Source organism: Aythya fuligula, chromosome 1 (genome assembly GCF_009819795.1).
Source record: "Aythya fuligula isolate bAytFul2 chromosome 1, bAytFul2.pri, whole genome shotgun sequence".
Classification (NCBI taxonomy): Eukaryota; Metazoa; Chordata; class Aves; order Anseriformes; family Anatidae; genus Aythya; species Aythya fuligula.
This window is the reverse complement of record NC_045559.1, coordinates 59,658,160-59,670,915: the sequence shown is the minus strand read 5'-3', so window position 1 is coordinate 59,670,915 and position 12,756 is coordinate 59,658,160. Positions and strand designations below refer to the sequence as shown.

Below are 12,756 nucleotides of genomic sequence, written 5' to 3'. Positions count from 1 at the left end.
TGTGTTTAAAATAAAGATATTTATAGGTGTCAGAGTGCCTGCTTCCTTTCCCCACGCAGCCACGCACCAAGCAAGGGCACGGAGCGAGGGGCACTGCACGTCCCAAGGAACTACAACCCCCACAGTGCGTGGCGAGGGGCAGCAGCAGGGGGCAAGGGCTGAGAGGCACGGGGGCTTCTGGGAGTTGTAGTCCCGCGGGCTGTGCCCTGCCACCGCACCGGGGGCAGCTTTCCAAGCACCTGTCCGCTGGGTGCGAGGCAGGATGACTACGTGCTCCACCGCTCCCTTTGGGGTGGTGCAGTGCAGCTGCTGGCTCGCAGGCTGACCAGGAACCGCTGGAAGAGGCACAGGAGACACGTCAAGGTAAGGATCCTGCAGTGATTGCTGCGGAGTTGGAAGAGGAGGAGGGGGGCTGTAAATCCCGCTGCCCCGCCGGCTGTCCGGGCGGTGCATTTTTTGGGCAGCGGGTTTTGCCATCTCGCCCTTGTGGCACGCCGTTGGGCGAGCCGGCTTTATTTGGGTTGGCTCGGGGAAGCGTTTGCAGTGCTAGCACGTGGGAGCCGCTGCACAGGGATGCCATTCTCCCCTGCAGCTGTGGTTGGAAGTGCGGCTGCTGGCTCCGCTGGGTGAAGGTTAGCAGGGATAAATATTCATTCAGCCTTAGAAGAAGGCGGGGGAAGAAATCCCACTCCCTACAGGGACTGGAGATCTAGTGAATAAGGGTCTTATGACATCCAATTTCTTGCTGAATTTAAGCTTGCTTTTCTCATTCCACTTTTTTTTTTTTCTCCCCTGTATTTTTCCTTTTTCTCCTTTTATCTTGACTTCCTATGTATAACTAGAAAGAAACAGCCAAACACAAATTTTGGTTAAGCGGCTGTGAGAGCATTTGCCTGTGCATATTTCCTTGTTCCAGCGTTCCTGCTGTTTGCTGCAGGGTGGCTGAGCAGTAGGCAACTGACATTCTCAGGCTGTGCAGATCACCACGGTCAGCAGGAGAAATTCCTGGAAACGCTTTGGTTTCATCCTGCCACTCAGCGAAACAGAGCAGCGGTCAGGACAGTGCAGGGAGGATAAGCAGCTTTGTGTACTTCATGTTTGAGGTAAAACACTCCCGAGCCTTTTGGTGGTGGTCCTCTGACAGGTGGCTTCCTGGGGATCTGGTCCAGCCTTGCCGTTGGTCCTAACACCTGCGAGTAAATTTTCTGTAGAGTTTTGGGAATCCTTGGCACAAGGATGCTCTGTGGGCCTTCCAGGGTTGAACATACACTGTGTGGACAGGGACTGGGCTCATAGGTCCTGCTTCTGGGGTCGCACAGCAGGCAGTGGGCATGATGTAGGAGCAGAGTGGATGTTTTTAGTTAAGGCTGCTGTTGCAAGACTATTTAAATGAAGTGGAGACAGGAGTTAGTCCTAGTGAAGATCCCACCCAAAGGAAGATGCAAGAGACAGCTCTCAGTTCTGCTGAGAACTGTGTTGCCCTTTTAATGGTAATAAAGAAACCTTGCCATTAATCTCCACAGCTGCTGCCAAATGCTGAACAGGTCTGGATGATGAGGCAATTCCCCTCCTGCTCTGAGGTTGATGTGGAGGTATGGCTTTTGGGCGGGCTTGGCTCTGCCCCATGGGCTGCTGTGGTATGGAAAGGTAGAAAGCACACTGCTAATGAGCAGGTGCCCTTCATGAATCAAATGAGGGCAGAAACATTAAGCACAGTGCTCCTGAAGGCTTACCCACAAGGAGGGGTTATACATCTAAAATGAGGATGCTGTAGCTAATGTCAGAGGGACTGGCAAGAAGCGCCAAACTGAAGTGCCGTTACCTAAAATCCAGCTGCTGGTGTGGGGAGGGCTCCTGGATTTCTTCTCACTTGAAGTGTTTCATACACCTCACAGGCTTCTGGTGTACCCAATGTTCTCACTGTTTACAGTAACAGACACTGCTAATGTGTATGTAATAGAAAATAATCTGCTGGGGCAGTGGCACTGAACCTGAAAGCATCCCATACACATTCAAGAACCTTTCCCAAACGTGAGTAGCACTAATATCAAAACCATATTTGCCTACAGCCTCTTTGCATTTCGGGCATTTCCCTATGTGCCGACACCACCTGTGTCAACTTAACCTGGGTAACAAGAGCACTGCAGAACCAGCAGCTCTGTCTCCAGAGCAGAGGCATGGCCAGGGTGCCACCGAAACCCCGGGGCAGGGCAGCTGCTGGAGGAAGAGGAGCGTGATGGTGGTGGGTTATCCTGCTGCACTGAGCCCTGAGCAGTGGGTGCCTCTCCTGCCTCCCTCCTGGAGGTGAGGGTTACCCCATCAAAAAGCATGAACCCCCCAGCCCTACCTGCAATGTTTAAACAGGCATGAATTTCCCTGTTGCATCTGTCGTCAGTGTGCTGCACAAAAAGCAATTGTGTCAGTTTTGTTTTCCTTTCCCGGTACATATCAGAAGTCAAACAGCGTGATGTGGCTAATGGTATTATATTGACCCACCTCTGTGGTTGCTATTAATATCTGAAGAAATTCCCAAATGTCACAGCCCCAATAATAGCACGGTTGCCTGCCCATCTTTCTCTTGCCAAACAGATTGGTGTCCTTTTATGTTATCAGGTCCTGTAATTGCTAGTCCAAATTTTGCTCCTTGCTTGTGTTAAGATGCTAGGGACCAAAAATATGTATTAGAGGACTGATATACTTGCAATTGGTAGTGAGGTGATTTGCAGTGTCATTTGAGTAGTATCCAAATTGCCAATTCTTTTCAAAATAAGGAGTCTGAAGGGACTTGGGGGAGAGGTATCCTTTTCTTCTCACTGGCTGCAAAAATATAACCCACCCTTAAAAAAAAAAAAAAAAAGTATTCAGAATCCAGCCATAGAGCACAGGCTACTAAATTTCAATTGTTGTTTTTATGTCATTATTGCAATTGTAGTGATTCTGTAAAAGACAAGACAAAAGGTTGCTCTTTTCACTTTGAGCTCTTTCCATCCTCCACTTTTACAGCAAAGGTTACCCTGAGCAATGTGTACATATGTCTGTTCTAAGTGGAGAAATACATATTATTCATACCTTGTCAATGTATATGCTGGAAAACAGAAGCTGAATTTATAGCTATATTTCCTCTCTGCCGGGGCTTTTAGAGTTGAGTGTTTCAGTGTTTCCATTATAAACCCCTGTTTTCTGAGGTTTATAACAGTCTTGAAGAGCATAGCGGTCTTGAACCATAATAGAAAACATGTAATGTTGCATTTACAATACAGCTGTAACTGCACATTAAGGAGTGTAATCTTCTCAGTGTACCCACAATGCTCCAATAAGGTTAATTGGAGTTACATATACTAAGAGAAAAACAATATTTTACCCTTAGAGTTGGTGCTCTCCACCCCGAGAGCTGTGAGCACCACACAAGGGCAGTGCCTCTACCTCTGCCAGACTTATAGCTGCATCATTCCTGGCTGTGACATGAAAACCCCATGTGCACTGCAAGGCCCCAGGAGCACTCGCCTCCCTACTGTGATGCCTCACTGCTTCACAGACTTGCCTTGGAAATCAAGGCAAAGATGACCAGCAGATATTGTACCTCATCGAAAGTGCGGCGAGGCCTTCATCCTGTATGTCTCTGCTGTTCCTGCCCTCAGCTTTTAGTCTTGCATAAATACAGGTCCCTCCTGAAACCCCGGGCATTTCTCCATTTCCAGCCAGCTTACTCCATCTGGCATCTTGCATTCGTGTGTCACTCTGCTTACTAGGGTAAGGTAAATAAACTGAAGTTCATCATAACATCCCATTGCCCCTGGCCTAATTAGTCCAGCTCCTTTGCAGGGCACCTGGGTGGTTGCTGTTGGTAGCCTGAACTGCCACGGGCAGAGCTGGGCCTCCAGGAGGTGCCCCACACCACTGGGGTATCTGCATGGGACTTTTACTTCAGCAAAAAGTGTCTCGCTGTATTATTCACATGCAGCAGTTCCTGCATACCTGGGACAGGGAGGTAGCTGCTCGTGCGTGTCTGACAGGTCTGACTCTCAGAGCTAGCACCTTGTTTAAATTTGGCTGATAGCTACAGGGCTGCCGGGCCCGATGTCCCACTGTGCCAGTTTGGTTGCTTTGTGAGGTAACCGTGAGCACTGGGTGAAGGGGCAACGCTGGCAGGTAGCGGTGGTCTAACTTAAAATGAACACTTCAGAAATGGATAGTGAGAGAGAAGAGCTGAAGTTAAAAGTGGACAGTTGCCAGGGCTGCTGGCCGTGTTCATACTAGAGCCGATTTATCATTGCAATTGCTCGCTTGAGCTTGTTGGACTTAATTGGCTGAAGGTAAAGAAAGCAGCAGCATGTTCAGAATAGAAAGAAACTTCTAAGAATTGCTAAAAAAAAAAAAAAAAAAAAAACACACAACAAAAAAAAAAAAAACCACATAACCCTTGGAGCTTGAAGACTTTGTTAGGCTCTTTGGCGAATACAAAGCTGTCCTCTCAGATTGTCACAGGGCCATGGTTTTTCCAGTTTGAACCTTAGCTTTGATCAGCAGCCAGTAAAAAGACAAAGTATGATGGCTAAAAGGTGTTTTCCATGTTCTTTTTTTTTTTTTTTTTTTGATATTACAGCGAAACTGAGAAGAATACCTATGTCCTTTTTGCATTAGGCCAGCCGCAGTTTAAGTCCAGGCTTATCTGCCAGCTGGTAGAAGGCAGCAGAAGGTAGGAAGGAGGTAGGAGGCTGGGCTCACTGTGAACCTTATGCTCAAATCCTGTCTGTGCATCAGTATGAGGGAGCAAGTTAGCATGAGCATCAACAGGGTTGAAATCTTAGTGAGACTAAATTCTTCTTGCTGTTTCAACTCACATCTCACCTTACTTAGTCTTCCATTTAACCTCTCTTCCCATGGCTAACAGGTCAGCTTATTGGGTTCATGCCCTTTTGGAAGTACTGCTAACCTCAAGCATTCAGAAATCACAAATTCACTCTTAGATTCATGAGACTGCAGGAAAATCATGCATTTTTTAATTGAGCAATTAAAATAGCTTAATTAGTATTTTAGTCCAGATACTTTGAATTTCACAGCTTTGGAACATCGTTTTCCTTGCTGTGAGGGGTTGACCCTTTTTGCCCCCAGTAAAACCTGTATTTGCCACAATTGCACAAATGAAGAACTAGTGCTCTAGCAAAGCCAAAAACAATAAAAACACCAGCTTAGCCAAGAGTTGCAGGAAGAACTGAAAATCTGGAAATGCTGGTTTTGTTGTTGTGCAAGTTTGTTTTTCACTTTTTTTTCTTCACTTTTTTTTTTTTTTTTTTTTTACTTTTGCCCCCTCACCAGTTATGCATGCGTGTGTTACAACATATCTGCTGAGAATGAGTGGGAGGGAGCTGAAGGGAGTTCTGATTTGGTGAATTAGTGTACAAGAGGCCAGCAGAAAGGCCTGCAGTAAAAAAAAAAAAAAAAAAAAGCAAAGAATGGGAGGATACAAAAGGCTGAACTAGAGTAAAAACATCTGTATGTTACATTTGCCCTTCTGTAGTATTTAAGGGGCTGCAATTTGTATGTTAGTTGTTTGTGCTCCCTTCATATGGGTAAGAAGGCCTTTGGGAATATTGGGCATGATCTACCAAGAATCATTCATCATATCATGCATGAATTTAGGTAGAGAATATCCCCTGGATATGGGGCAAAAGTCAAAGCTTTTCAATGTTCTTTATATTGCTTTATTATTATTGCCAAACACAATCTTCTTGCCACAGCTCTGTGTGTTCCAGTGTATCATACCTTTTGTGTTATCAGGGCCATCTGAAAATAATCTGACAGGATTGTTCACACCACAGTTATTGGTATTTTGAAATTTTTACCATGGGGAACATCTTCAAAAGCAAGAGAGGCAACAGGACAGCAAGCTCCCTCTGCCTGTCTACAAAAGCCAGAGCAGAATTACCAAACCCTGCAGCGGGTGTTCTGCTGGAGAAGTTCCCGTTCCCCATGAACAGCTGTTTTTGCAGCCTGCAGGAGAGGCTCTGTGGATACTGCTAAAGAGATGCTGAAGAACTGGGGTTGTCCTTAGTGATTGCTTTGAACTGTCAGGCTGAGTCTGTTTGCAGTTTCTTAGTTGTATTTCCTTTCTACAGGTGGATGTAGACTAATAGCTTCTGGGCTTCTTGAAGTTTGAAAACCATTACAGTGGCAATAGCAATAGCCTGACTTGCTTGATTTGACCTTTCTTTTTCCTTTGTGCCAGTTTACCTCCTCTTCTGCGGTGAGACTAGCTGGTGGTAGTGCCTGAATTGTAATGCCTGGCCTTTTTTTGTTATGTTCATATCGTCTAATCCATTGTACATTCTTTTGCTCTTTCATTTTGCTTTCTTATTCATCTCAGAGGGTTAATTGCATCCAATCACTCTGATGTTAGACAGTTAGAGATAATGCACACAGGCAGAGCTGATACTGTCTGCAGTTCCCAGCTGGGACTTGATTCTACCACTCTTAGTCAGCTTGAAGGCCTTAACCCATGGGAATACTCTCTGTTCACATTTGTGGGGCTTCTTCTACAAGCACATGCTATTTGAAAAAATAGTGGCAGACCTAGGGTGAAGAATGGTTGCTTTCCTCATCTGAGATTCAAGGTTTTTGAGACTTTTGATACATTCCCCTTTTTGTTATTTTGAGCTCTGACAAGGTATTGATAAAGGCGCACTATTAGTGAATGTATTCTTTTAAATAAAAGAAAGTCATTGTGCCTGTCATTATCTTTTCACCTGTTCCAGGCCTTAGTACTGAGCCTGCCAATTCCCTGAGGCCACTCGTAGGTCTTAATAATCCTGAGTGGCTTTACCTGAGGCCCCACCACTGGCCCCATCACCCCCTGCACAGGAGCCCCACTGAAATTCAGACCTGGGGGTTCAGCTCTTCCTGAGGCCAGCTGGAGGTATGCTCGTTTCCAGCCCTCCTTCCTGTGTGGACCGTGGCCTTACAGCAAAGAAAGCCTGTCTCCAGCCCTGTCCCCTAGATTGGGCAAATGTTGCAACCCCCTTTCTAGCCCTTTTTGCTTCTGATTGGACCCCTGCGTGGCCCCCAAGTCCTGGTTCAGCCCTTGGTGTGCTGGGGTCATTGGTGTGCTGGGGCCCTTGGTGGGCCTCCCTGCTATGTTCAGCTTTCTGGGGCTGCACCCATTGGTACGGGCTGGTCGAGGTGGAGGTTGTCCTCTGCTCCCCTCCTGTCTCCTAAACTCTGGTGCTTTAGAGAGAGATAGCGAGCAATACAAGCACACAGTTGACTTGTCCTTTTCCCAAGCAGAACGCAGGGCAGATGGTGGCGGTGGTCCCCCTGCAGCAGCCCTGGGACATCACTCTCAAACCTGCCTCTTCACAGCTGCTGTTCTTCCCCTAGTCCATGCTATTTGTTTTTGCACTCTCTTTCCTTCCGTTAGGATGACTAGAAGGATGCAAAGGCCGGGATTTCTCCAGCTGGCAATTCAGGAGCCAGGTTGCGCAGAGCAGTGCAACGTTGAGGCTAATTGCCTCCAAAGCTGCTGCCCCTTTTAAGGAGGCTGCATGTAATCTTTCTCTAAAGGAATCTCTTTGTATCCTATTGAAAGGATTCCGTAATAAAATTATTGAACTGCAAACTGGAGAGGTAAGGTGGGGGATGTAGTAGCTACAGAGCACATTGAGCTCTCAAAGTGTTTCCATTAATTGGAGAAAACCAGTGTTCTGTATCTTCCTATCTGCAAAGCACAGAAAAGGACTGGGCTTTGTATGTTTTGGTGTCGATTCCACGGGCTAGTGGGTGAAAGAGAAGTTGATAAGCACGATTTAGTTAATTAAATTATAGAACACAGTGCTTCTGTTAAGTTTTTCACATTCTTTCGATCTGTGGTTCAGCACTAAAACGCAGCTTGGAGAATTCAAGCCTTGAGTTTGCTATCTGAAGTAGCTTTTCAGTCATAGAAAGTTAGACATTTTTCTTGGTGTTTAAAAACCGAACTTCATACAAGGAATTATAACTTACTGATTCTTATCACGATATTGTTACGAAGGCAAACTTAATGTGGCTTTGTGCTACTACAAGACTAGTCTAGGCAGGGTGCTTTGGCTTTTGCTATCAGCGTGGAACTATTGATTCATGAACATAAATCCTTACTTATCTGCAGTCAACTTTATAGGGTAATGAAATTATAGGATTGCTTGAATCAATCAATGTTTCTAAAGCAAACTATAGAAATATAAACAAGTTAGAGATTATTTAATAATGTCAATTTGCTTAGAAATGCTTGGACATGGGCAGCAGATGTTACATTAATTTCTGCTTTCTCTGAAATTTTACTGGGGCTGCAAGACCTTAATGTCACTATTAGCAAAGGTAACTTTATTTTAGAAACTCATTCCAAGCTCTCACAGCAAGAGGAAGAAACTGTCATTCCTTTTGACCACAAAATCTGTGCTATTTCTAAGTGGAGTTCTTTGAAATAACTAGGATATCTCACAGCTTGTTGCTTTAGAGAGGACTTAGTGCAGTGGCACTACATTTAGTTAGCATAATGAGTTTTTTAGCCCCTGTGATATTGACTGAGTTTGAAGTACCAAAACTTTTAGTCGTCTAAGCTTAAATTTGTTAGTAAAGTGCAAGGTTGCATTTCAGCTTTCCTAGAATTTTAAGTTGGGTTCCTGTTTTCTGAGAAGTAGTTAGTTTAACATAGCCAGGTTCTGACTTTGGGAAACAATTTAAGTATAAAAGTCTGTCTTTATGTTTCTCGGTAGGAAGCGTCATGAAAGCAGCTTCCTCAGCGTGGTTTCACACTTGCGGTGTAGGCCTTTTGGAGATCCAGTTCATTGGAGCGATTTTATTCAAGGTGGTTCAAGAATCTTCCATGAGTCTGCGGTGTCCTTTCAGTGCTCCTGTCTTTTTTGAATGCAGAGCAGGATCTTTATAAGTGGACTCTGATGCCTCGGTGGTCTGTCCATTGAGTAGTTTGTCATCGTTTCTCATGTGGGAGGTTAAGACCACCTGATTAATCTGCTTGGTCAGTCCTTAAGCCTGGATAGCAATAATGGAGTCATACAAGCCAGATGTAAATCCCTCTGCTCTAACACATTAATATTCTCAGTACTTTGGCTATTAAGGTCGTTTTAAATATATACAAAAAACTCTGAGAAATGTACCTTTGATCTTTTTGATTGGTCTACCTTAAAAAAGGTTAAGAATTCATTTTTACTTTGGAAAGGTTTTTGTCTTTAAATTAATATCATATATACTTATACAGTTTTGTACATGGGCTTTGTTAAAGCTTATATGTAAACTGGTTTCTGATTAATCTCATGTTTTTTAAGCTGTTCTGTGGTATTTCATTTGCAGTATTTTGTGGCTAAGCTGTCTGTGTAACAGACTTCCTTGATCTGAGGACTATGCTACAAATTTCTGTAGAGAGAAACTGCTATAAAATTTAAGCTTAACACCTTTCTGGACTTCCTTCATCTATGGTAAAGTTGGTGTGGTTCAGCCTTAATTAGATTATTATAGACCTAAAACAGATGAAGTAGAATAGCATGAGAGGATTTGAATTTGGTCGTTAGCAAGAGCTCGTGGTTAGTCTAGCTGGTTAGCCATTAGCCTCTGAAATAAATGAAAGTACATTTTCCGTTTGATATGCTTTGAAGACTGGTCAAAATCCTTAACATGATTTAGGTCTTCTGAGAAGGCCTATAATCCTGCTTTTTTAATAAGCTCTATATTTCTTGTCTGAGTGATAATTTGTTTACGTCAAGCATTGCTGAGGCTCACTGCCATGCCTGTATTAATTTTGAAGTTGAAATGCATTGTTTTGGAAGAGCATTTATAAAAATTATTCCTGGAATTAGAATGGACAGGAATTTAATGTATGAATGCTTCCTGGAAAACCTGGGTTTTCTAAATGCCTTTTTTTTTTTTTTTCTTTATCAGTTGAGGAGCACTTCAGCTGCTCATACTTTGAATGCACTAATGCACTTCCCTTTTTAATATTTACTGCTGTGAACATGTGTGCAAGCTTGAAGTTCAATCCTGAACAGCCAGAGCTGCTTCTGTCTTGTAGGACTGACTTTCACTGGGGAGCTCCAAGTCTGCGGTTATGGCAGTGCTGGGGAAGAAAGGATGGATGGGTATCTTGAGCATAAGTTTGCATTGAATGAGGTGGAAATCTATGGACTTTCATTGCTGCAGAAGAGAAGAGCTCCGATGACACCACATCAAGGAGCTGTGAACCTTGGTCGATATTATCTCGAAAGAAGCCATGTGAAAGCAAATGCAGATAGTGCTGCTGACTCATAGGAGATGGACAGGAAAAGGCTACTTCCACTTCTGCTTATCTCTGGCTTCCTTCAGCATGCGGTTAGTGAGGACTTCGTGTGTGTCTCCATAGTTCCTTAATATCCTTATAATCAGCCTGCTCAATGTGTCTCCATAAAAACAGCTGGGAGGTTGGTGAAAAATATTTGTGCTATTAGCTAGTTAATAAGAATGGCATTTCTTATGTAAATGACATGTAAAGAAAGAGGGGACACTGGACGTAGGACTGATAAATAGCCTATTTTTATTGCTGCCCACATCCCTGATTCCTTTCCCCTGTCCTGCTAAGTATTTTATGGATTTTTCTGATTCTTTATGCAGCTGAAGTACTTAACTATGGGATGGTAACTGCAAACATGTGGGTCTGCAGTGACGAGTATTCCAGGTAGGTTTTGGAAATAATGCTACATGCCACTGTTCTTAATGGCTGGAGGTGCCGTGTTAAAGTCCTCTAGTAAGAAACAGGTGCTGAGGATTAAAAATAAACCCCAAACATCAACAGCAGAAAATGACAATGGTTGTTGTTGGGTGCTTGATTATGTGTTCTCTTCCAAATTGGATGCTGATGCGAGAGCCTGGTTTCTTTCAAGATGTGTGTGTTTAAGAATTGCTCATCCCACCTACCTCCCAGTGTGACTGGGACAAGTCTCCAGTGTAATTCTTAAAAAAATAAGCAAGGTCTGTACTTGGCTCTGTGTTTGCTGAACTTAATAGGAATTCAACCACAGTCTTGAATAGGAGAGTATCAGTCTTCTGTATGCAGATAAATATGACCTTTAATTAAAAAGCCAAGTAAATGAAAGCACAGTGAAACGGGAATATTATTTTTTAGCTTCTACATTTGTGGTGGTTGGTTTTCTTTCTTTTCTTTTTTTTTTTTTTTTTTTTTGAAGAGACTTTAATGCATATAGTTATTTGACTTTTAAAAATTATTTTCTTTCTTAAAGTCCCACAGGATCAGTTGCTGGTTGGGATTGGCCTGTGCCCACTGATTAATTCCTTGCGTCACTGGTCTTGAATCTTGTTGCAAATGTTCTTGGAGAACTTGGTAGCCGCAAACTGGCAGAGCTGTTATTGACCCAGAATAGCAATAGCAATGTTAATACAGTAAGCAAGGTTTTCTGTGATCTGCTGTGCTGTTCTGTGGAGCTGACGAGCTGGTTACCACCTTTTACTTATTCTGCAAGGATCTGAGGATGGAAGGGAATTAATGCAGTTGTGAAGCCCAGAGAACCAAAATAGCAGTGATTCAGTTAGAGTACAGCCAAATCTTCTTAAAATTAAACTCCATTGTGTTAGAGACTTTACTTTTTTGATACCTATATTATTAACTTCTCTGATAAGAGCAGGAAATGTAATACAGTGATATTGGAGGAGCCTTGCACATTAAATCTAAGCTATTATCTTGGGGTTGTATGAGAAGAAACTGCTCTTCATCTGGTGTGTTATGGGAATCAGATGTTGCAGACTGTTTTTCAAGGTTACCATGTAATTCACAAACCTAGGTTTTTGGAGTAGTTTTAGTTTCCTTAACTTTCAAACAGGCTGTACGGAATATGTGGGAAGGCTGCAGTGCATATATGGGTATTTATATCTTCGTAAGTAACAAACAATATACTGCGTAGTTTCAGAGAATTTTGTCATGGGCAAGTGTTTACCCCAAGTTGCAGCAGTTCATGTTGCAATCTGGAATATTTTTTATACTGGTATTAACTAACTTTGTGTGTGACAGGCTGATGGTCTTCTCTCATAGACGTGCTTCAATGTTTATATTTATGTTAACCTTGATACTACAGATACTCTGGTCACTCCTGTACTGTATCTCCAGAGAGGCTGGTTAATGGTACCTCCAAAGGGGGCACTACATTGAGCCAGGAAAATGTGCTGTAATACCTGTGAACCTGAGTGGAGCTGGTCAAACAGTGCTGCACGTGTGAATCGACTGGTGCGGCTGACCTGACTTACATGCCCGGTGCTGCAGTTGGGTTTTGTGCTCATTACTTTCTCTTTCTATATGAGTCTTGTAGTACTAGCATTGGAAGAGCTTTTCCCTAGTTCCTCCTTTTAGTTGTGAAAATTTAAAGTTTATTGTCTTCGTTTTTTTTACAGTATAACGAGTTTGGAGATTTAATGCTAATGAAATTGTCTATTGCAGAAATGCTCTGGTTTTGCTACTTTGCAGAATGCCACTCTTTGTATCCTTTGGGCACCACTGACAAGTCTTATATTCTTCTTCCGCAATCTGTATCCTGGTCAGGCTCTCCTCCCCTCTTTCTTTTTCCCCACATTTTCCCCAGTCTCCCACACTTGATGTCTAAGAACCTATTTGACCTCACTGATGTCTTAAGCAGTGGATATGTAAATATTTACTGGCATGACGATCAGCAAGAGGGAGGGGGGGAATTACTACGTATTACCCATTCAGTAAACCTTCAAGTTTTCTCTCTG

General features: G+C 43.4%; 1 protein-coding gene across 2 annotated transcripts in view; it reads left to right on the top strand.

The window, feature by feature from the left end:
• The first annotated feature begins 305 nt into the window (after positions 1-305).
• Positions 306-12,756, top strand: part of TBXAS1 (thromboxane A synthase 1) — a 240,551-nt gene continuing 228,100 nt past the window's right edge. The window contains exon 1 of one of the 2 annotated variants that reach the window (XM_032207857.1): positions 306-363. The gene's annotated coding sequence lies outside the window, so the exon portion shown is untranslated. Of the gene's footprint in view, positions 364-10,383; positions 10,440-12,756 lie in introns of those variants that run through there. The other variant, XM_032207858.1, reaches the window with a different exon arrangement.